Source organism: Hypanus sabinus, chromosome 4 (assembly GCF_030144855.1).
Source record: "Hypanus sabinus isolate sHypSab1 chromosome 4, sHypSab1.hap1, whole genome shotgun sequence".
Classification (NCBI taxonomy): domain Eukaryota; kingdom Metazoa; phylum Chordata; class Chondrichthyes; order Myliobatiformes; family Dasyatidae; genus Hypanus; species Hypanus sabinus.
In genome coordinates this window covers 130151046-130176772 of record NC_082709.1, presented here as the reverse complement: position 1 = coordinate 130176772, position 25727 = coordinate 130151046, and the positions used below count along the sequence as shown (strand labels likewise).

The 25727-nt window shown below is 47.5% G+C and overlaps 1 protein-coding gene across 7 annotated transcripts in view; it reads right to left on the bottom strand.

The window, feature by feature from the left end:
• Positions 1-11922, bottom strand: part of tab3 (TGF-beta activated kinase 1 (MAP3K7) binding protein 3) — a 147320-nt gene extending 135398 nt beyond the window's left edge. For 4 of the 7 annotated variants that reach the window (XM_059968158.1, XM_059968156.1, XM_059968157.1 and 1 more), the window contains exon 1: positions 11798-11922. The gene's annotated coding sequence lies outside the window, so the exon portion shown is untranslated. The remainder of the gene's footprint in view (positions 1-11797) is intronic. The other 3 variants (XM_059968155.1, XM_059968154.1, XM_059968160.1) reach the window with 3 other exon arrangements.
• Between the last annotated feature and the right edge of the window lie 13805 nt (positions 11923-25727).

Here is a 25727-nt window from a genome sequence, read left to right as displayed (position 1 = left end):
CTTTCTGGACGCTGCGACCACACGTGTGGTTTAGCCAAGCAGAAGCCCAGTTCCAGATTTGGCAGATATCCTCTGATTCCACGCGTTACTACCACATGGTGAGCGCCCTTGACCAGGAGGCGGCCGCCCAGATTGTGGATTTCATACAGTCGGCCCCGGAAGAAGGCAAATATGAAACATTCAATGCGCTGCTCATTGGGACCTTTGGCCTCTCACGGCACGAGCGTGGTGCCCGCCTGCTTCACCTGGACGGTTTGGGAGAGAGTGCCATCAGCATTGATGAACGAGATGCTGGCCCTGGCTGACAGGCACAAGCCCTGCCTCATGTTCGAGCAAGCGTTCCCAGAGCAACTGCCCGAGGACATACATCTGCTGCTGGCCAACGCAGATTTCAGCAACCCCTGGAAGGTGGCGGCCTGGGCAGACGTGCTGTGGAAAGCCAAGAGGGAGAGCGTGGTGTCCGTCAGTCAGATTACCAGGCCATGCGCCCAACAGCAGACCAGACCCGGCAGGGGGGCACACGCAACACAGAGGCAGGAGTGAGGAGGCCAGTGAACAGTGGTGTTTCTACCACCAGCAGTGGGATACAAAAGCCCACTGTTGTCGCCCGCCCTGCAAGGGCCAGGGCCAGCTGCCGCTAATGACTATGGCGGCTGGCCGCCAGGACAGCCCCTTGTACGTCTGGGACAAACAGTTGGGATGCCGCTTCTTGGTCAACACTGGAGCGGAGATCAGCGTCTTGCCCCTGGCGGGATACGACACCCGCAACAGGAAGCCAGGACCCACCCTGAGGGCCGCAAACGGCAGCACGATATGGACCTACGGCACTCGCACAGTGCAGCTGCAGTTCGGTGCCAGCCGGTTCACATGGGATTTCACACTGGCCGCGGTGGCCCAACCACTCCTGGGGGCAGACTTCTTGCGAGCTCACAGCCTGCTGGTCAACTTGCAAGGGAAAAGACTGGTACGTGCCGAGACTTTCCAGACATTCTCCCTGGGTGAAGCCAAGTTGCCGGCCCCACACCTGGACCCCATCACACTGTCGGACAACAAATTCACCAGAATCCTGGCGGATTTTCCATCGATTCTGGCACCGCAGTTCACGGCAGCCATGCCCAGACACGGGATACAGCATCACATTCCGTCCCAGGGACCACCCCTACACACCCGCGCACGAAGGCTCCCCCTGGAAAAGTTCCGCCTGGAGAAGGAGGGGTTCAAGAGGATGGAGGAATTGGGGATCATACGGAGGTCCAACAGCCCATGGGCCTCCCCCCGCATATGGTGCCCAAAGCAGCCAGGAGTTGGAGACCATGCGGCGACTACCGTAGACTGAACGAGGCTACCACTCCAGACTGCTACCCCGTGCCGCACATACAGGACTTTGCAGCAAACCTGCACGGGGCAAGAACCTTTTCCAAAGTATACCTCGTCTGGGGATACCATCAAATCCCAATGCACCCTGAAGACATCCCCAAAACAGCACTCATCACACCATTCGGCCTGTTCAAGTTCCTCCAAATGCCGTTCAGCCTGAAGAATGCCCAACAGACGTTCCAACGGCTAATAGACGTGGTGGGACGTGACCTGGACTTTGCTTTTCATCTATTTGGGCAACATCCTTATAGCCAGCAGTTGTCGTCAGGAGCATCTGTCCTACCTCCGCCAGCTCTACTCCCACCTGAGTGATTTCGGCCTCAAGATCAACCCGGCCAAATGCCAGTTCGGTCTCGATACCATCGACTTCCTGGGCCACAGGATTACCAAAGACGGGGCAACACCTCTGCCCGCCAAGGCAGACGTGATCCGCCACTTTGCTCGGCCCAACACGGTCAAAGGCCTGCAGGAGTTTGTTGGTATGGTGAACTTCTACCACCATTTCCTCCCTCAGCAGCCCGTATCATGTGTCCTTTGTACACTCTGATGTCGGGTAAAGGCAAGGACATTACTTGGGACTAGGAGGCCGCAGCCGCTTTCATTAAAGCCAAGGAAGCCTTGGCAGATGCCACGATGCTGGTGCACCCCAGAACGGACGTTCTGACCGCCCTCAAGGTGGACGCATCCAACACAGCAGTCGGTGGGGTGCTGGAGCAGCTCATCGAGGGGCACTGGTAACCCCTGGTGTTCTTCAGCAAGCACCTACGATCATCCAAACTCAAGTACAGTGCTTTCGACCGGGAGATGTTGACACTGTATCTGGCAATCCGGCATTTCAGGTACTTCTTAGAAGGCAGGTCGTTCACCGCGTTCACGGACCACAAGCCGTTGACCTTCCCGTTCACGAAGGTGTCCGATCCCTGGTCGGCTCGCCAGCAGCGACATCTGTCCTACATCTCCGAGTACACGACGGACATCCAGCATGTCTCGGGGAAGGACAACATCGTGGCAAGTGCACTCTCCAGACCAGCTGTCCAGGCCCTGTCTCTGGGGGTAGACTATGCAGCACTTGCGGAGGCACAGCAGGCAGACGACAAGATGCCCAGTTACAGGACTGCAGTCTCGGGTTTGCAGCTGCAGGACTTGCTCGTAGGCCCAGGGTGAGAGGACCCTCCTGTGCGACGTGGCTACCGGCCAACCTCACCCCATCGTCCCAGCAGCCTGGAGGCGGCAAGTTTTCAACTCCATACACAGTTTGGCGCACCCATCTATCAGGACAACAGTCCGGCTGGTCTCCAGCAAGTTCGCGTGGCACGGACTCCACAAACAGGTCAGTGAATGGGCCAGAACGTGCGCGCAGTGCCAAACAGCCAAGGTGTAGCGGCACACTAAAGCCCTGCCGCAGCAGTTCAAACCCACCCACCGGAGGTTCGACTACATTCATGTGGATATCGTGGGCCCCCTACCAGTGTCTCGAGGAGCGCGGTACCTCTGAACTATGGTAGATCGGTTCATGAGGTGGCCAGAAGCAGTCCCACTCACCAACACATCTGCCGATTCCTGCGCCCGAGCTCTGATCGCAACCTGGGTAGCATGCTTCGGGGTACCGGCCCACATTACCTCCGACAGAGGCGCCCAGTTCACCTCCAGCCTGTGGTCGGCTATGGCCAGGCTGTTGGGAATGCAGCTGCACCACACAACCGCCTACCACCCACAGTTGAACGGACTTGTGGAACGCTTCCACCGTCAATTGAAGTCGGCTCTCATGGCCTGCCTGAGAGGACCTAACTGGGTGGACGAGCTTCCCTGGGTCCTGCTTGGAATTCATACAGCACCCAGAGGATCTGCACACCTCGTCGGCCGAGTTGGTGTACTCAGCCCCTGGCCGTCCCGGGAGAGCTCATACCAGCCCCAAGGGGGCAAGAGGAAGAACCCACAACAGTCCTGGACAGGCTACGCCAGGGGTCGGCAACGTTTACCACTGAAAGAGCCAATATGGACCCATTTCCCACAGAAAAGAAAACACTGGGAGCCACAAAACCCGTTTGACATTTAAAATGAAATAACACTGCGTACGTTTTTTTTTGCCTTTATGCTATGTATAAACAAACTATAATGTGTTGCATTTATGAACTTGATGAACTCCTGCAGAGAAAACGAAATTACATTTCTGCATGCAACAAAAACATTTTGAACTCCAAAAAAAAGACGTTGGGTTGAAGGTTACTCCGTAGGTAGCCTACCTTGGATCGAAGAATTAAAAGAAAGCGCGCACTGGCGGGTGTCAGGCATTCGCAGTAGTGATGTATATTAATAGCGATAAAAAGCACGTTGTAGCGGTGTAGCGCTACACGCAGCGCTAAAATAAAGACACTGCAGTCAAAGGTAACTTTATTCGAACTAAACAGCCTTGATTTAAAGCCTACCTCAACCCGTCCCTGTGGGCGCGGATGCTCCAAAAGACACGTACTCACAAACCCCCGTAGGCTATCTCCCTTAGCCGGAACGGTGGCTAATTGTGAGCCGGTTCGGATGTGCCAGGAAATGGGGTCTCCACAACATTTTTAGATTGTACAAGATCACCATAATCTTCAAATTTTGAATTACATTTCAAAAACTAACAAACCACAGGGAGCCGCAGCACAGAGATCAAAGAGCCGCGGGTTGCCGAACCCTGGGCTACGCGAAAGGCTCGGCAACCTAGCCCCCATTCCAACTTCACAGCACGGACGGACCCAGACCCATGTACCCAAAGACCTGCAAAACTGTAAGTTTGTGTTTGTACGAAGGGCTGGGCACCAGGCACCGCGACAGCGGCCGTATGAGGGACCATTCAAGGTGATCAACAACAACGGGTCCACGTACGTTCTGGACATTCGGGGGAGAGAGGAGGTTTTCACGGTGGACCGACTCAAACCAGCCCACATGGACTTGGCACAAGCCGGTTGAGGTTCAGGCACCACGGTGCAGAGACAGACCTCCCAAACAGCGGCTGATCCAGACTGTGGATATTGAGGGGTGTATCGCCGGTTCTGGTGGGGGGGGGTGGGGGGGGGGGTTATGTGGCGACCCACTTTCTGCGCAGGCAAACCGGCTCACAAGTAGCCAGTGCGCGGGGGGAGACTTTGGTAATGCACCTCTGATGTCATTTCCTCCCGGAGAGAGCGGGCGCAAGGGATAAAATGCCAGCGCCACGAAGTTTGAATAAACTAGTCTCGAAACGACTTACCGACTGTGTGTCGTTATTTCAGCGTTGTGTGTAGCACATCGCTACGATACTGTACTTACATTACCTGTTCCCAATCTTGAATTACCAACAATCTACTGGAACAACAGCCATCAGCAGGCATGCAAAATCCAGATGCACTGCGATGTAAACTGTACATTTCATACAGCAACGCATTGATCCAGAGTATCTCAATTCACAAAGAAGCCAAGATCTCATAAAATCAATAGCTAGGAATAATATTTGAAAAGAGAAGTCAAACACTTGACTACCTGGTTCAAAAACCTAATTGTTACTTCCTTCTAATGAAACAGAGCAGCAGCGAGTGGCAACTAGAACTCCCATGGGGTGACAGCAGTAATATGGGAGTTCTAAATAGAGGTGTGACACCGTATCAGCCATCCTCAAGATAAGGTGCATACCTTCTGGAACAGCTAGAATTGAAGGAAATAACTAAGATAGAAACAGATTTTTAAAAAATAGAAATGCTAAAAATAAGATTTTCAGCTTTGTGAAATAAGCAAACAAGGGGTATTAATCTGTTGCCTATTCCAAAGAGCTGGCTGGTCAGGTGCTCAATAGTCTGTTTGTTGTATGATTCAGTATCAGTCAATATTGATGCCAAACAAAGCAAAATATTTTGCTAAATGGAAAATAAGCAAAATCCTTACAAATACAGGCCTGCCTCAGTCTGAGCCTCATTCCATTCTCAAAAGACTCATAAAATTGATGGCATTCGCAGGAAGCAATCATTCCATCAAGTAATTTTGGATATGTTAGCTTTAGAGCTATGTTCTTCATGTACTTGAATTTAATGGCATTTCACATTTCCATTCAGTTAATGATTTTACACTCCAAAAGAATCTTCAATATTTAGTTGGTACAATCTCAAGTGTGACTACTTCAATACAAGTTTGACAACTTGCAAGTAAAAACTGAAGTACAATAGTACACAATTTTGTTTTCTGTTTATTATTTATTTACAGATACAGCATGGAATAGCCCCTTCCTACCCAGCGACCCACCTATTTAACCCAAGCCTAATCACAGGAGAATTTACAGTGACCAAACAACCAACTAATAACATGCACTCCTCTGTGCATAGGTGAAAAAAGTTTATATAGACTTCAAATTAAGTCATCTTCTGAAGATTCCTGTGCAGTTTTTGTGCAATATTTACATTCACCCTTAGTAGAAGCAAAGTTCAATGCTCCTCAGTCTAAGATCCTCAAATGCTGGGGGTAATTGCAAACACTTTCAACCTCTCCCTGCTTCACCCTGAGGTTTCCACCTGCTTTAAGACCACCATCTTCCGTGTACCTAAGAAAAGCAAGGTAACGTGCCTTAATGACTACCACCCAGTGGCTTAAGACATCCACAATCATGAAGTGCTTCAAGAATTAGCACACATTAACTCAGACAACTGCAATTCACCTTCCACCAAAACAGGCCTACAGCAGACACCATCATCCTGGCTTTACACCATCAATGGATCATCTGGACTGGAAAGACACCAACAATAGATGATTGACTGAAGCTCCACCTTCAATACTACAACTCCAAGTAAACTCATCACCAAACTCAGACCTGGGAGTCAACATTTCCCTCTCCAACTGGACCTTTGACTTCATACTACTGTCCGTGAGGATAGGCAGCAACACCTCCACTAAGATCATTTTCAAAACTGGTGCTCCACAAGGCTGAATCCTCAGCACACTTTTCTACTCCTTGTATAATCACGACTCTGTGGCCAGATTCTGCTCTAACCTACAAGTTTGCAGATGATAGCATTATATTGGGCCATATCTCAAATAACAACACATCGAAGTGCAAGGAGGAGACAGAATAACATGGTGTCATGATAACCACCTTCTCTCTAATGTCAGTAACATAGAGAGCTGGTTACTGACTTCAGGCAGGGAAGTGGTAAACACACTCCTGTTAACATTAAAGGAGTTGGGGTTGAGAGACCTGAAAGTTTCCAAGTTCCTACAAGTGAACATCAACAATAGCTTGTACTGGTGGACACTTAAGGCAGAGACATCACAGACAAGAAAACTTGTGAGTACCAATGCTTCCTCAGGATGCTTAAGAAATCTGGCCTGTCAATTCACCATAGAAAGCATCATATGTGGATGCATCACAACTTGATGGAGTAACTGTTCTGCCCAAGACTGCAAGAAACTGCAGAGAGTTGTAGACAGAGCTTATATATCACAAAACCCAGCCTCCCATGCACGGACTCTATCAGTGCTTCTCATTGCCAGCAAAACACAAATACCCCACCCCAAACATTCTCTTTGCTCCCCTCTCTTATAGGGCTTCCAACAACCAAGCCTGAAAGCACAAACCATCAGACTCAAGGTCATCTTCTACCTGCTGTTATAAGACTATTGAACGGCTGCATCGTGTGATAAGATGGACTCTTGACCTATGACCTTATATCTTATTGTGTACTCCACTTCATTTTGTCTGGAGCATTACAGTTGATTCTGTCATGTTCTACCTTGTACTATGTCAATGCACTGTGTAATGAACAGAATGAAAAACAACACGTGACAATAACAAACCAATTTCATTTCTGGTTGTCAAATATGCTACATCAAGCAAATCTAGCTACTTAATTTCTTAGTACAGAATTTGGCTCCAAGTTTATCCATTTCAATGTAAATCAACATTTAAAATTAAGTTTCAACTTAAAAATGGAAAGGTGAAAACTATTAAAACGGGACAGGAGGAATAAAAGTGTTTGATGCTGCAGTGAACAGATGAACTTCTTTCTCACACTGTCCTTGAAGCCATCGTTACTAATTACAAGATCTGTTCTTTTTGTTCCATTGTAACTATTACACCCAGTTACAAATTTTACTCCTAAAAGTTAGTGAGACCAAAATCTTACTGCACCATCAGCAATACAAACCAACTACAGTATCATAAGTGACAGGACAGTAGAGTAATTCATTCTCAACTTCACTGAAAATGAACCAAGCCAGTACATGAAAGGTACATGATACTTCACTGCAAATCACTATACCATAAAAGTATTAATCAGCAGCAAGAATAACCAGAAAGTTATCTTGTGTGTCCAAGAGCATCTGAAAGCATAACTATACTGAGGCAATTTATTTTGGCAATCACTGCTTCAAAATAGAATGACTTCACAAGATTGAACTACTGCTATATTGAGCAATGGAGAACATGCTGCAAAAATATTTCAGCAAATTCACCAAACTGTACACACTAATCTGTAGCGATTAAAAACTTTATCAACAACTGTCCTGAGCTTTTAACATTTTCTGGGTTTGCCTATTATGATGAACCTGAGAGCTTAATCTTCAGTGTTGCATATTTACACTAATAAAAATTGACACAAACATCAAATATGCATTTAAACCTTAGTCAATTAAACATCAGGACTGCAACTTGTACCAGAACCCTAGCTGAACCAGGCAACTTAGTTATATTTATTTCATGGTTTTCATTTTGACTGAGTCTTTTTAAAATTAAAAAATTCATAAGCAAAAGTCACCAAACACCCACACAGTAAGATTTACAAAAAAAGAATCACAATCTAACTGAGGTTTTTAGATCTGAAGCAATCTGAAAAGCCTATCAGCAGATATGGGCATGAAGTGTGATAAATAAGAAAAGGGATGGAATTCAGGAGGTGGGAGGAGGAATAGGGATTAAACCAAGTGTAAAGGAAAGCAAGAAAGGGGAATCAGCCAGGAGTGCAAGGGAGAGGAAGAGAAAATGAATCAGCAGGGTAACAAAGCAAGGGCTGAAAGGAGGTTACTAAGGAGGGCTAGAAAAGGTGTGCAAAGAGAGAGGATCAGCCAAGGAGAATCAGATCATCAAGGAAGGGGAGCAGAGAGTGAGGAGGTGCAGACAGTAGTAGGGAGGGTAGCAATGGGAGGAAAGGATTTGAGGGCGAGGGGGTAAGGAGGGTTGTAGGGGTAAGGAGAGGTAAGGGTGGGGGTGAGGGTTATGTTAGGTGGCTGGAGCTGAAGGGTTTGAGGGCGAGGAGAGGTAAGGAGGGTTGTAGGGGTAAGGAGAGGTAAGGGTTATGTTGGGAGGCTGGGGCTGAGGGTTATGTTGGGAGGCTGGGGCTGAGGGTTATGTTGGGAGGCTGGGGCTGAGGGTTATGTTGGGAGGCTGGGGCTGAGGGTTATGTTGGGAGGCTGGGGCTGAGGGTTATGTTGGGAGGCTGGGGCTGAGGGTTATGTTGGGAGGCTGGGGCTGAGGGTTATGTTGGGAGGCTGGGGCTGAGGGTTATGTTGGGAGGCTGGGGCTGAGGGTTATGTTGGGAGGCTGGGGCTGAGGGTTATGTTGGGAGGCTGGGGCTGAGGGTTATGTTGGGAGGCTGGGGCTGAGGGTTATGTTGGGAGGCTGGGGCTGAGGGTTATGTTGGGAGGCTGGGGCTGAGGGTTATGTTGGGAGGCTGGGGCTGAGGGTTATGTTGGGAGGCTGGGGCTGAGGGTTATGTTGGGAGGCTGGGGCTGAGGGTTATGTTGGGAGGCTGGGGCTGAGGGTTATGTTGGGAGGCTGGGGCTGAGGGTTATGTTGGGAGGCTGGGGCTGAGGGTTATGTTGGGAGGCTGGGGCTGAGGGTTATGTTGGGAGGCTGGGGCTGAGGGTTATGTTGGGAGGCTGGGGCTGAGGGTTATGTTGGGAGGCTGGGGCTGAGGGTTATGTTGGGAGGCTGGGGCTGAGGGTTATGTTGGGAGGCTGGGGCTGAGGGTTATGTTGGGAGGCTGGGGCTGAGGGTTATGTTGGGAGGCTGGGGCTGAGGGTTATGTTGGGAGGCTGGGGCTGAGGGTTATGTTGGGAGGCTGGGGCTGAGGGTTATGTTGGGAGGCTGGGGCTGAGGGTTATGTTGGGAGGCTGGGGCTGAGGGTTATGTTGGGAGGCTGGGGCTGAGGGTTATGTTGGGAGGCTGGGGCTGAGGGTTATGTTGGGAGGCTGGGGCTGAGGGTTATGTTGGGAGGCTGGGGCTGAGGGTTATGTTGGGAGGCTGGGGCTGAGGGTTATGTTGGGAGGCTGGGGCTGAGGGTTATGTTGGGAGGCTGGGGCTGAGGGTTATGTTGGGAGGCTGGGGCTGAGGGTTATGTTGGGAGGCTGGGGCTGAAGGGATGTTGGGAGGCTGGGGCTGAAGGGATGTTGGGAGGCTGGGGTTGAGGGGATGTTGGGAGGCTGGGGCTGAGGGGATGTTGGGAGGCTGGGGCTGAAGGGATGTTGGGAGGCTGGGGCTGAAGGGATGTTGGGAGGCTGGGGCTGAAGGGATGTTGGGAGGCTGGGGCTGAAGGGATGTTGGGAGGCTGGGGCTGAAGGGATGTTGGGAGGCTGGGGCTGAAGGGATGTTGGGAGGCTGGGGCTGAAGGGATGTTGGGAGGCTGGGGCTGAAGGGATGTTGGGAGGCTGGGGCTGAAGGGATGTTGGGAGGCTGGGGCTGAAGGGATGTTGGGAGGCTGGGGCTGAAGGGATGTTGGGAGGCTGGGGCTGAAGGGATGTTGGGAGGCTGGGGCTGAAGGGATGTTGGGAGGCTGGGGCTGAAGGGATGTTGGGAGGCTGGGGCTGAAGGGATGTTGGGAGGCTGGGGCTGAAGGGATGTTGGGAGGCTGGGGCTGAAGGGATGTTGGGAGGCTGAGGCTGAAGGGATGTTGGGAGGCTGAGGCTGAAGGGATGTTGGGAGGCTGAGGCTGAAGGGATGTTGGGAGGCTGGGGCTGAAGGGATTTGGGAGGCTGGGGTTGAGGGGATGTTGGGAGGCTGGGGCTGAGGGGATGTTGGGAGGCTGGGGCTGAGGGGATGTTGGGAGGCTGGGGCTGAGGGGATGTTGGGAGGCTGGGGCTGAGGGGATGTTGGGAGGCTGGGGCTGAGGGGATGTTGGGAGGCTGGGGCTGAGGGGATGTTGGGAGGCTGGGGCTGAGGGGATGTTGGGAGGCTGGGGCTGAGGGGATGTTGGGAGGCTGGGGCTGAGGGGATGTTGGGAGGCTGGGGCTGAGGGGATGTTGGGAGGCTGGGGCTGAGGGGATGTTGGGAGGCTGGGGCTGAGGGGATGTTGGGAGGCTGGGGCTGAGGGGATGTTGGGAGGCTGGGGCTGAGGGGATGTTGGGAGGCTGGGGCTGAGGGGATGTTGGGAGGCTGGGGCTGAGGGGATGTTGGGAGGCTGGGGCTGAGGGGATGTTGGGAGGCTGGGGCTGAGGGGATGTTGGGAGGCTGGGGCTGAGGGGATGTTGGGAGGCTGGGGCTGAGGGGATGTTGGGAGGCTGGGGCTGAGGGGATGTTGGGAGGCTGGGGCTGAGGGGATGTTGGGAGGCTGGGGCTGAGGGGATGTTGGGAGGCTGGGGCTGAGGGGATGTTGGGAGGCTGGGGCTGAGGGGATGTTGGGAGGCTGGGGCTGAGGGGATGTTGGGAGGCTGGGGCTGAGGGGATGTTGGGAGGCTGGGGCTGAGGGGATGTTGGGAGGCTGGGGCTGAAGGGATGTTGGGAGGCTGGGGCTGAAGGGATGTTGGGAGGCTGGGGCTGAAGGGATGTTGGGAGGCTGGGGCTGAAGGGATGTTGGGAGGCTGGGGCTGAAGGGATGTTGGGAGGCTGGGGCTGAAGGGATGTTGGGAGGCTGGGGCTGAAGGGATGTTGGGAGGCTGGGGCTGAAGGGATGTTGGGAGGCTGGGGCTGAAGGGATGTTGGGAGGCTGGGGCTGAAGGGATGTTGGGAGGCTGGGGCTGAAGGGATGTTGGGAGGCTGGGGCTGAAGGGATGTTGGGAGGCTGGGGCTGAAGGGATGTTGGGAGGCTGGGGTTGAGGGGATGTTGGGAGGCTGGGGCTGAAGGGATGTTGGGAGGCTGGGGCTGAGGGGATGTTGGGAGGCTGGGGCTGAAGGGATGTTGGGAGGCTGGGGCTGAAGGGATGTTGGGAGGCTGGGGCTGAAGGGATGTTGGGAGGCTGGGGCTGAAGGGATGTTGGGAGGCTGGGGCTGAAGGGATGTTGGGAGGCTGGGGCTGAAGGGATGTTGGGAGGGTGAGGGGATATTGGGAAGGTGGGGTTGAGGGTGAGGGGTATGTTGGGAGAGTGAGAGGGATGTAGACAGGGTGGGGGCGAGGGGGATGTAGGCAGAGTGGGGTGAGGGGGATGTGGGGATATTGGGATAGGTGGTGGAGACATCCTACCTCTCCCTCCCTCCTTATCCCCGACTTACCGCCTTTCATTCCAGCCGGGCTCTCATTCTCCGCCGGCGCCGTCCGCGGGCCACCCTCAGTCAGCTCGGTCCCTCCCTCCCACGGCCCAGCTCGGCTACCCAAACACCTACCCTTCCCCCTCCCACCCTCCGCCCCTCCTCCCTCTCGCTGCCCCTCAACTTATTAAAAGGCCGAAGCCAAAATACAACATGGCGGCCACCGAGGCCAGGTCTCGCGAGACCTCCTTCTCGCAGGGCCCGAAAGACAACTTCGTTTTCACCGTCTACTCAGTGCTGCCATCCCGGGTTCGGCCGCGGTACTGCGCAGCTCCGGCTCCAGAACTCAATTACTGCTCTTGCTTTTTATTAAAACTTCGCGGCAGAGTAATGGGATCTGTCAAAAAGCACCTGAAGTCATCTGAAACAGAAATCATGCAGTTTATTTCCTTTTTATCTTGAACTGCTGTTGAAATAAAAATCAAGTCAGATCAATTGATATGCATAATTTAATTTTAGTAAATGCATCATATAAATTAATTACTGTACTGCAATCACAAAAGAAAATGGAAAAATAAATTTGATACTCAAGGCATGATTCCCAAAATATTTTATTTTGCTTTAAAATCGAACTTGCAATCCTGATAAAGTGCAAATAAATTATGACAAAATATACTTAGAATATAATTTTAAAATGTAATATGCAATCACGTTTATGATTGTATAAAAATTAATGTTGTGGTCTCACTGGCTTTCCATTATCCCATTAAAATGTAACAAGATCCAGTTCCACTTGGTTTCCATAACTTTGTTTTTAAAATGCCATCCCCTTCTCTCAATTCCTCCGTCTCATGCTGCATCTGCTCTCAAGATGAGGCTTTTCATTCCAGGACGAATGAGATGTCTTCCTTTTTTTCAAAGAAAGGGGATTCCCTTCCTCCACTATCAACTCTGCCTTCAAACGCATCTCTCCCATTTCGTGCACATCTGCTCTCACCCCATCCTCCCACCACCCCACCAGGGCTAGGATTTCCCTGAACACCTACGCTCAGTCCGCCAGAGAAAGCAGGATCTCCCAGTGGCCACACATTTTAATTCCACATCCCATTCCCATTCCGATATGTCAATCCATGGCCTCCTCTACTGTCGAGATGAAGACACACGCAGGTTGGAGAAATAACACCCCATATTCCATCTTGGTAGCTTCCAACCTGAAGACATGAACATTGATTTCTGTAAATTCTGTTAATGCCCCTCCTCCCCTTCTTAACCCATCCCTATCTATTTTCTTTATATATATATTTCTCTCTCTCTCTCTCTCTCTCTCTCTCTCTCTCTCTCTCTCTCTCTCTCTCTCCCTCCCTCCCTCCCTCCCTCCCTCCCTCTCTCTCTCTCTCTCTCCCTCTCACAATAACTCCTTACTTGTTCTCCACCTCCCTCTGGTTCTCCCCTCACACTTTCTTTCTCCCTAGGCCTCCCGTCCCATGATCCTCTCCCTTCTCCAGCTCTGTATCCCTTTTACCAATCATCTTTCCAGCTCTTAACTTCATCCCTCCCCCTCCTGTCTTCTCCTATCATTTTGGGTCTCCCCTCACCCTCCCACTTTCAAATCCCTTACTGTCTCTTTTTTCCATTAGTCCTGACGAAGGGTCTTGACCCAAAATGTCGATTGTACTTCTTCCTATAGATGCTGCCTGGCCTGCTGCGTTCCACCAGCATTTTGCGTGTGTTGCTTGAATTTCCAGCATCTGCAGATTTCCTTGCGTTTGCGTTTTTAAAAATGAAGTTGTATTTTAAAATCATTCAAGGGGTTTGGTTTTCACCTAGTTCTCACCAATATTGCTGGACCATAAAATGCAAATATGGCAGAGTGGTGACATTGCAAACTGCAAGATCTTATTGCACAATATCCTTGTCAAATTGAAATTCACAGCAAGTTACTCCCCTTTTCTCAGCATGATTTAAATTCACTGAAATTACAACAAGGAAACAAATGGCTTGGGCCAAACTATCCATAACAGGGTTTGCTTTCAAAACTCGCCCTCATCCCAAACACTGAACCTGCACCTCTACAGAATTTCATTCAGGGATATAATCAATCTAATGCCCACGTGAAAGCCCAATCAAAATCTCTGAAAAGTATTTCAAAGTAACACACACGGAAATGCTGGAGGAGCTCAGCAGGTCAGGCAGCATGACTGAAAAGAGTTAACAGTCGATATTTCAGACCAACACCTGTTTTCATGACCGGGAAGGAATGTGGAAGGTGCCAAATTAAAAAGTTGGGGTTGGGGAAGAGGCGAGCTGGAAGGTGATAGGTGAAGCCAGGTGGGTGGGAAAGGTCAAGGGCTGGAGAAGAAAGAATCAGATAGGACAGGAGAGTGGACTTTAGGGGAAAGGGAAGTAGGAGGATACACGGGAGGGGGAAGTAATTTGCAGATAAAAAGAAGTGAAAGGTCAGAGTGGGGAATGGGGGGAGCTGGAAATTGTTCACTGAGAGGCAAAATCGATATTCATGCCATCAGGTCGGAGGCTACCCAGAGGGAATATAAACTGTTGCTCTTGTGTTCTCATCTTACCACAAGAGGAGGGCATGGATCAACACATCAAAACAGGAATGGGAATTGGAAATAAAATGCTTGGCCAACAGGAATTCCCACTTGTGGCGGATGGTGCGGAGGTGTTCAATGAAGCGGTCCCCCAATTCACAGCGGGTCTTACCAGTGTCAAGGAATCCACATCGGGAGCACCGGACACAAGAGACAACCCCAGCAGATTTACAGGTGAAGTGTTGCCTCACCTGGAGGGACTGTTTGGGGCCCCTAATGGAGGGAGGAAGTATATGGGCAAGTGAACCTCTTAGGCTGCTTGCAAATATGTGGAGTATTTCCAGAATCACTACTTTTCCATTAAAGGGACAGAACAGATCGTCAACATTCCACTGAACCGGGGTGATCATCATACACATTGCTGGATCGCTTCATCTGGTGAAGACCCTCACTCCAAATTTTAACAATTCATTGAAGGATTCCTCAGTCCAAGCTCCCAAATCAGACTGAATTGAATTGAATTGCCTTTATTGCTTACATCTTTGAAATCTTTGAAACATCCTTCATTTACATGAGGAGGAAGAACCTTGACGTTACAGCTCCGTCTAAATGTGCAATGTGCAATTTATGGTAATTTATAATAAATATTATGTTCAACAATATAACAAAGAAATACAGTTATGTCAGTATCAGTTAATCAGTCTGATGGCCTGGTGGAAAAAACTGTCCCAGAGCCTGTTGGACCTCGATTTTATGCTGTGGTACCGTTTCCCGGATGGTTGCAGCTGCAACAGTTTATGGTTGGGGTGACTCAGGTCCCCAGTGATCCTTCGGGCCCTTTTCACACACTTGTCTTTGTAAGTGTCCTGAGTCATGGGTAGTTCACATCTACAGATGCACTGAGCTGTCTGCACCATTCTCTGCAGAGTCCTGCGATTGAGGGAAGTACAGTTCCCATACCAGGCAGTGATGCAGCCAGTCAGGATGCTCTCAATTGTGCCCCTGTAGAAAATTCTTAGGATCTGGGGGCCCATACCAAACTTCTTCAACCATCTGAGGTGAAAGGGGTGCTGTTATGCTTTTTTCACTGCACAGTTAGTATGTACAGATCATGTGAGGAACTTAAAGCTGTTCGCCCTCTCAACCCCAGAGCCATTGATGTCAATAGAGGTTAGCCTGGAACCATTCCTCCTGTAATCCACAACCAGCTCCTTCGCTTTTGTGACATTGAGGGGGAGGTTGTTTTCTTGACACCAATATGTCAGAGTGATGGCTTCTCTGTAGGCTGCCTCGTTATTATCTGAGATTAGGCCGATCAGTCAGCAAATTTAATTAGCAGATTGGAGCTGTGGGTGGCGACACAGTCATGGGTATACAGAGAGTAAAGGAGGGGGCTTAGTACAAAGTCCTGAGGGGCTCCTGTGTTGAAGGTCAGAGGGGTGGAGGTGAGGGAGCCCACTCTTACCACCTGCCGGTGATCTGACAGGAAGTCCAGGATCCAGCAAAACAAATCATTGAAAATTCAATTGTGACAAGTTATATCAAGACATTTCATTAATTTTAAAGATGTTTATTTAATTCTCTTCTAGGTTTTGTCTGCATCACCAGAAAAGTCCTAATATTTATTCTTGCCTAATCTGTCTAATGTTTCATTCCTGGTGATAGCCCAATTGGTTAATGCTGAATATATTCAAGAATAGCCTCTATAAATCCCTGAAAATACAACATGTATTCAAAATAGGCCAAAACATTGCCTTGTACAAATATCCATTGCTGGTTTATTTATAATTCAACTGCCATCAAAATACGAAATCACCAAAAGTCAACAAACAAATCTAAATCATGCAAATTATTTAGTACTAAAGTTAAGTTTTCAGGAATCAAAGATTATAGCATAGTTTTGGAGATTATTCAGGGAGTTGAACAAAAAAGGCAATAGCATGCACTCTTTGTGAAAAATAAACACTTTAAATGTGAAACACTCATTGTTACAGTTAATGCCAAAAGTTTAAAAATATTGTAAAATATTTCTACTGTTACCAGTAAAAAGTTTGTTCCCACTTGCTGGCTGGGTAGTTGAAATGCTGAATAGGTAATGTTCCTTTAATTAGTTTCATCTCATCGAACTTGGCTAAGTTTATGTTTTTGTTCACAGTATGAAATCAATATATGTAAGAAATTTAATAATAATCAATTCAAAACAATACACTTTTATCCTTTTGAGACAACTATTAAAATGGGCATGATATTAAAATTGTTCCTGAAAGCTCTATTTAACTTTTTGCACTGGCTCAAGCAACAATATATTTTTGACATTTTTATCATATGATTGGAACAGAAGAAACTCAAGGAATGTTCACCTGGTTATCCTTGAGCTTGTTGAAATTAGCTGGTGAGATAGGTGATGTGTTGGTCTTAACTTTTCCAAAATTCAATCAATTTGGGGAAGATTCAATTTCATTGGAAAATTATGACTGTAACTCCGTATCTGGAAAGTAGGCCAACTAATTTAACATCTTTAAAAGGGAAACTGTCTGTAGCTATTCGTAAGGGCTATATTGTGGAAGCAGTTACCTCCTTAGAGGTTATTGTAGCCCTTAGATATCAGGTAACATGTTTACATGGAAAGAAAAGTAGCTGGTTAAAAGCAAACAGGGTAAGGGTCCCAGTTATGCCTGCCTTTTTGTTGGCTTTGTGGAACAGTCCATGTTCCAAGCCCACGCAGGTATCTGTCTCCCACTTTTCCTTCGCTACATTGCCGACTGCATTGGCGCTGCCTCCTGCACGCATGCTGAGCTCATTGACTTCATTAACTTTGCTTCCAACTTTCGCCCTGCCCTCAAGTTTACCTGGTCCATTTCTGACATCTCCCTCCCCTTTCTTATTCTTTCTGTCTCCATCTCTGGAGATGGCTTATCTACTGATATCTGCAATAAGCCTACGGACTCTCACAGCTACCTGGACTATCCTTCTTCCCACCCTGTCTCTTGCAAAAATGCCATCCCCTTCTTGCAATTCCTCCGTCTCCACCGCATCTGTTCTCGGGACAAAGCTTTTCATTCCAGGATGAAGGAGATGTCTTCCTTTTTTAAAGAAAGGGGCTTCCCTACCTCCACCATCAACTCTGCTCTCAAATGCATCTCTCCCATTTCTCGCACATCTGCTCTCACTCCATCCTCCCGCCACCCCACTCGGGATAGGGTTCCCCTTGTCCTCACCTACCACCCCACCAGCCTCTGGGTCCAACATATAATTCTCTGAAACTTCTGCCACCTCCAACGGGATCCCACTACCAAGCATATCTTTCCCTCCCCCTTCTTTCTGCTTTCCGCAGGGATCGCTCCCTACACAACTCCCTTGTCTACTCGTCCCCCCCATCCCTTCCCACCGATCTCCCTCCTGGCACTGATCCTTGTAAGCAGAACAAGTGCTACACCTGCCCTTACACTTCCTCCCTCACCACCATTCAGGGTCCCAGACAGTCCTTCCAGGTGAGGCGACACTTCACCTGTGGTATACTGGTGTGGTATACTGCATCCGGTGCTCCTGGTGCGGCCTTCCATATATTGGTGAGACCCGACGCAGACTGGGAGACCTTTTCGCTGAACACCTACGCTCTGTCCACCAGAGAAAGCAGGATCTCCAAGTGGCCAAAATTTTAATTCCACGTCCTATTCTCTTTCTGATATGTCTATCCATGGCCTCCTCTACTGTCAAGATGAAGCCACAGTCAAGTTGCGGGAGCAACGCCTTATATTCCATCTAGGTAGCCTCCAACCTGATGGCATGTACATTGATTTCTCTAACTTCCATTAATGCCGCTCCTCCCATTCTTACCCCCATCCTTTATTTATTTATCTATTTATTTATTTGTTTGTTTATTTATTTATCTGTCTATTATTTTCCCCTTTTTTCTTTATTCTCTTTTTTCTCTCTCTGTCCCTCTCACAATCACTCCTTGCCTGTTGTCCATCTCCCTCTGGTGCTCCCCTCCCTCTTTCTTTCTCCCGTCCCATGATCCTTTCCCTTCTCCAGCTCTGCATCCCTTTTGCCAATCAACTTTCCAGCTCTCAGCTTCATCCCTCCCACTCCTGTCTTCTCCTATCATTTCAGATCTCCCACTCCCTCTCCCACTTTCAAATCTCTTACTATCTCTTTTCTCAGTTAGTCCTGATGAAGGGTCTCGGCCTAAAATGTCAATTGTACTTCTTCCTATAGATGCTGCCTGGCCTGCTGCGTTCCACCAGCATTTTGTGTGTGTTGTTTGAATTTCCAGCATCTGCAGATTTCCTCGTGTTTAAGCATGAATGAGTTTCTGTCTGTATTGTATGATGTAATGAGCAACATGCTGAAGGAACCCATTGTATATATATTTACATGATTTGGATTAAAGCATTGAAGGTCATTATTTGATGCCATGAAGTAGGTGAGAAAAGAAATTGTGAAGAGAACTTGAGGAAGCTCTAAAAGAAATGGTTTGATAGGTTAAATGAGGAGGCTATAATCTAGCACAGGGATTATAAATTGGAAACATAAGTTGTTCATTTTGGCAGGATAAATATAATTAAGTACACTATCCACCTGTTGTGACTGTGACTAAGTTACAGGAGAAGTTTTGGAGATGAAAGTCTTTATTCATCATGGCAAACAGACATTCTCTCAGAGATACTCTTGGTAAAGTCTCACAAACTCAAAAGTTCTGATGAAAGGCCAATTTTGGATTGGTTTGTTATCATATACAACTGTTGTGACTGATCGGAGTCACTGGAGAGACACTAAAGCTGGTGAATTTGAAGACTTTATTCATCATATCAAACAGGCATTCTCATGGAAACACCTTTGGCAGAGGCTCACAACCACAAAAGTATGTCACATTTTTTATACCTTTAAGATCAGGAGTAACAGGAGATGATTCAGTACAATTTCAACAGGTTACTTCAATACTTTGGGTTGGCAATTCTTCCTTTGAATTACACATCAACAGTGACAGATGCCTCTGATTGTTCAAACACCTTTGTCACAAAGTAATTCACACAAACAGTCTAAAAGCTGCTGGGAACAGAAATCACAAGCACCCACAATTCACATTGTCAGGCCTGTCTCAGAGTACACAAAAAAACTATTGAACATCTATACCTGAAACTATGTTTGTTATGCTAAGTGATGACATCAATCTGGTCTGCCAGTTTGAACTCAGTTCACAATGGTGCAAATAATCATGTTGCCTGGTTTGATGCAGGCCAATAACACAACTCCATTGTCTTAAAATTTGGCAGAGGCACCTGCAAACTTCTCATGGTCTCCATTTTGCAACCCATATCTTTTAGTCTGTGGGCCAGCCTGTGCTCACAAGGAGTGCAAAGGCGTGTTTTTAACTTCAATTTACTGCTTGTAATTTACAATCCACATTAAGAACTGAAGGCTGGATCTTGAATTATTATCTACTATGTTCACCTAACTCCAGAATACTCTCTCACATACCCTCCTCTTGACTCAGAAATCTACCCCAGAAAGGCCAAACTTTACGACGGATCTAATTAAGTCGAGCAGCAAAAATGCCTTTCACCTCAGATCCCTTTCCCAATAACTAACCTGTTATGCTCCTCCCTGTACCTTCATCTCCACTACGTATCATCCCTAATTGGCTATCTATAAGACTAAGCTGAGATGGCAATAAAACATTTCAGAAGTTTGATAACATCTTCTTCTTGGACACATTTGCCTTCTCAAATTCTAAACTGCACTTTTGTCATTCATGTGCTTGTTGCCTCCTTCCTTCTACACATATCCTTATTCTTTACATATTCCTTCAATATCTGAGAGCTAAAACTCAGAATTGGATATCAATAGTTACTCTATGTACAGGGGCACCAACAAGATAACTTTATTTTAGGTTCACAGGCCACAGTTCACTATCCATGCCTTGACAGTGGATTGTTAGAATAATCTGACAAGTCCCTCAGTTTCTTTGATCTATCTACAGGAGGGGTTAGGTTGGCCTCTATTGGAAACAACTGTAGATGAGTGTGTCCCCACAAAGTCATTCAGTGTCTTTCCCAAGCAGAAGCCCTGTATGAACCTTGAGTTGTGCAATCTGCTGAGGACCAGGTCTGTAGTCAAGTCAAAGTCAAATCAAGTGACAACAAGGTTTTACTCCCAGATGAGCTCAGTGCTTTTTATGCTCACTTTGACTGTCAAAGCATGGAGGCACCTTTGCACCCAGGTTGTAGAACTTGCTGTAACTCGGATCCATTTTCATCTATTTTCCCCAAAATCTTTCTCTTCTGATCTTTATAACTAATCATCTACCTCTCAGCAGCAGCCATTAGTATAGTTACAATTATACTTTAACACTTTATTCACAGTTTGCATGTTCTCTCTGTCTTCTGTATTTGTGTTTTCATTTCATTCACAAATCTGCTTGAATTAGGAGGTTGATGGTCTTTATTTAATTTCCCTTCATGAGATTGTTAGTGGGCTAATGTGCTTGGTCTACCTTCTTCCCCTGGTTCTCGATGGTCAGCAATGGTAAACCCTCATTTGCATTTTACCCAACTGATGCACCATCAATAACTCTCGGAGACATGAGGCGAGATACAGGCTTTTATTGGCTGGAAGAAAGAACAAGCAGCAATTGACCACCACACTGTATCCTGGAGACTGAGGCCAGGGCGGTGTCCCCAATCGCCTTTATACCGGGGTCCATGGGAGGAGCCACAGGAGCAGTCAGCAGGGGGGGGCGTGTCCAGACAGGTATATGTAGTTCACCACACCAACACATGCTGGATGTCGAACACATTCTCTACTTGCATTCTATGAGGGAGCATTTTATTTTAAACTTGGAACCTAAGAAAAGCAATGTTTCAGATCAATCCCCAAGAGTTTCAATCTTCCTCCAAAAACATAAATTCCAAATTCTCAATTTGAGTATACACAAATCATCAATTTCCAAAATGCCATTTCTTCCTGAAACCTGGGCATCTCATTGTTACCGGGTTCGGAAATGGCCCAAGTGTGGAGTGAGAGACACTGAAGCAGGTCGATAGTTCACAGACTTTAATACGAACAGTGTTTAAGGGGAAAAGAAAACAATAAATGCTGAGCCAAAAGAGGACTGTTAACTAAAACTCTCAAAAGGAAAAGAAAGCCTACACTGCGGCTGAGAACAACATCTAAACATTAAATGAATACTGCTTGTCTTCAGAGTCAGTTGACTTGAAAGTCCAATATCTCAGGGAAGGCCGAATGCAAAGCAGCAGCGAAGCGTTGCTGTGCTCTGTCCCAGTCTTGACAAGCACTATAACAACAAGTATGGAGTGAAATACTATCACCATTAAATAATAATTAGATGACATGTGCAAATTCTCAAGTGCAATTGCTGTATTTACTGTGCTGCTGAATCCGTGGTTGTGACACTCATATCCACAAAGAGACAATTACATTTCCATTGCCTTAACCTGGATTCCACATGGCCAGTGTGGAACCTGGGTCTTTCTCTCCGATATAAATTCCAAGGCAAAGAAATAAATAGACACATACTTAAAACACGTTAAGAACACAAGAACAAAAGAAATAGGATCAGGACTAGGCCATGTGGCCTGTCGAGCCTGCTCCACCATTCAGTAAGATCACGGCTGATCTGACCATGGACTCATCTCCATCTACCTGCCTGTTCCCCATAACCCTTAATTCCCCTATTATGCAAAACTCTATTCAACCTTGTTTATCCACCACTCTTCAGGAAAAGCAGTTCCTCCTCATCCCTTCTTCTTGGATGCATTCCAACACACTTCCAATACAGAGTAGCATACACATTGTCAAACTTTGCATTCACTCAGTCATACACACTCTCCCTCTCTCGAGTGAACTCCTGTGTGGCCACACCTCACACATCATTTTTCAAACTCAAACCATCCATGTTTTAGTTACTGTCTCTCAAAGGTTAAACACCTTAAAACACACAGTCACAACCACCTTCCAGAATCTTAGACCTTAAGGCTTTTAAACAGAAATTGCTGGAAATTATTGGTCTTGGACAAACAAACATTCAACCATCCCCACGTCAACCAAAATTCCAACATCTTCTGAGCTTTCTCACCTTCAAATCTCCAATCTATAGAATTCGGATTAATATGACCTGTTCATCTTCCAGCAATACGAATTCTTGGGCAATTCGTCCTACTTTAGAACAACTCACCTTTCTCCTTTTAGTTCAGACCCTTGCTTCCTCTTGCTTATGTCTGGGATATGTGTGTGGGTGCCTATATATAATTGGGTTTATTCTGACTGGTTAACAATCTTGTTTGTGTTCAGCTTGTACCCCCTTGACATAATCCAGATACACCATCCTGGCTCCAGTCCTTGCTGATCAGGGCTGCCATGGCCACATTTTTCACTCTGAGAATCTTACGTGTTTGCTGACCCTGACCTGTCCATGTAGCCTGTCTTGTCCCTGAATCTATGATAACACCTGCCTTACTAAGTGCATCTATCCCCAGGACAATACCTTAACTGTACAGGCATACCCAGAAATTCACTGGAAATCACATTCCCTCTCTCTTAAGTACCTCAGGCTTACTTTTTGCTGCTCTCATCATTTCCCCCTACAACTGTAACGTAAGTAGCCTCCCCAGTCATGGGCAAGGGCAGATCAGTTATGGATACTGAAGCTCTTGTGTCTACAACATAGTGCATTGTTGGCCCACCATTAAAGCTCTTGGGTACATACGTTATGTGACCAGTACTGGCAACGAGGCTGTCAATCGCTGTTTCTGTTACTAGGATACTCTCTTTACTCTTTCAGTAACCTGGTGAGCAGTCAGTGTGCGTAGAGAATGTTCTGCTGTGGTTTCTGCCTGTCCTGGTGGATGACTGTCACACCTTCTTCCCTTCTTGCAACACTGTCTCTGACCATTGCCTGATAGGCCACAGTTTAACAAACCATTGGTCCTGCTGAAGGGACTCGGCCCAAAATGTTGACTGTACTCTTTTCCACAGATGTCACCTGGCCTGTTGAGTTCTTCCTGCATTTTGTGTGCATTGCTTGGATTTCCAGCGTCTGCAGATTTTCTCGTTTGTGACTGGACATTACCCTTCTGTGTCTGTTCTGGCAGTGTTTTGTCGGTTGTTGGCATACAAAGTAAGTCTCTGCGTCCTTGCAGCAGCTATATTCACTACAGCCAGTTTACGACTTCTCTTTCCACTGTTTCAGTTCATTTCCCCGGCCCATGAAACTAATGTGAAGCAGGTGGATCCCACAGTTATGCACAAGTACAGAACTTCCTGGTGAGCTATATTCAGCCCTGCCTTAAGCATTTTCAGGAAAGCTGGATCATTCCGCCCCCCCGCCCCCGAGTATTTCTCTTAGACCTGGTATTGTCACTCTGCATAGCCCTTCACGAGTACATTGGCTTCCTGAATAACTGACATTATCATTCCCCAGTTACTCCCATCTCCTCCCAGTCACTGTCACTTCTTCCTTAAAGTTCCAATACCTCTCCACTTTACTGACATTCCCATTAGTTGCCCACATCCCATCCTGCATCCCCGGGGTTATGCTGTCACACATTCTTCTTGGGCATTTAGCTTTAACCAATATGTGTATGTCTTTGGGAGCAGCTGCTGGATTTCAATCACTTCTTCTAGCTTTCTCCAAAATCCTTCATTGCCACACAACTCTAAGTGAGGAAAGTATATACTCAGTGAGTTCGCCCCTTTCCACAATTAAGCTCATGATGTTGCGGTATCCCTTTTGTGTCACAAACCAGGTATTTCTACACCCCCTTAGGCTTCTATTCTGTGGTTTTACCACACACATACAGTCAAGCACACACTTACAAACAATACACTGCTATATAGACCCCCAAATGAATATACACACACCCTCGAAAGGCCTGAACAGTAACTTCCACCCTACCCAAATGTTCTCAGTAGCCACATTATGCTTCAAGTCAAGTCAAGTTAAGTCGTTTTTATTGTCATTTCGACCATAAACTGCTAGTACAGTACACAGTAAAATTGAAACAACATTCCTCCAGGACCATGGTGCTACATGAAACAGCACAAAACTACATTAGACTACAGACCTAAGCAAGACTACATAAAGCGCACAAAACAGTGCAGGGCAGTACAATAATTAATAAACAAGACAATAGGCACAGTAGGGGACAAATTACAATATAATAATAAATGATGTAGATATCAGTCTGGAATCTGGGTATGGAGGAGTCTGATGGCTTGGGGAAGAAACTGTTGCACAATCTGGTCGTGAGAGCCCAAATGCTTCGGTACCTTTTGCCAGATAGCAGGAAGGAGAAGAGTTTGTATGAGGGGTGCATGGGGTCCTTCACAATGCCCACTGAATGAGTAAACACGCACCCCTCTGGCATCCCAAATGATCAGCAACCACCTTTCACAACTGATGGTCCTGTTTTGATGGATTATCCACTGCAGTCTGGTAGCAAGCCCCTTACACAGACAGACACACACACCACGACACTTTCACATCTACCTTTCCAGACCTCTGCTGTGTTCTTTGATACTTCATGATTCCATGGTATTTGGCAAAGGAGATCTAAGCGTAGGGTGTCGCAATCTGAAATATTCACCCCACCCCCTCAGACTGCTGAGGTTGCTGGTCTTGTGATTGAGCTCATAAATGCTGTGACTATGATGAAGACACTGGAGAAACTGGAGAGATTTTGGATATAATAGTTCATCACAACAAACAAACATTCTCTCAGAGACATTCGTGGTAGAGCCTCACAAACCCAAAAGTATATCACATTTTTACAAAGGTAACAGCAGTTGATTCATTATAATTTCAATTGTTACAATGACATAATTTGCTTCAACATCTTGGGTTGACAATGCTTCCTTTTAACTACTGTTATAAATGTACCACAGCTCTGAGGGGCTGAAGGAGCAGGAGCAGCCCCCTCCTTCCGGAGAATCGCAAGATCGCTATTAATTTGGGTCTCGGAAGTGAGAGACGATGCAACGGTTCTGACCATTGTTCTTAGAGGCACCTGTGTGTCCCTACTACGTGACAGCTACCATGGACATGAACACCCTCGGGCAAAGTGGGAGGGAGATTGCATCCCCCTACTTTGATGGACAGCTACAACTCTGCAAGTAAAGATAAAAGCGGACTGCAGGAGGCCGTACCCTAGCGATGCACCAGAGGAACTTGCTCGCTCAACGCTCCCGTGAGAGCTGGAAGCCACTCAGCACCACGTGTGCTCCTAACTCCTTTGCCTGGGGAGCGGGTGGCTGATAATACTGAGAAGGACATCGAACTAACAACGGGGAAACCAACGCTCCCCTGATTTTAACGGAGTGGTCATAAAGACACGGGCAAGTTTTCTTTTCGTTTTCACCGATCCCTCTAAAACACGTGAAACCCA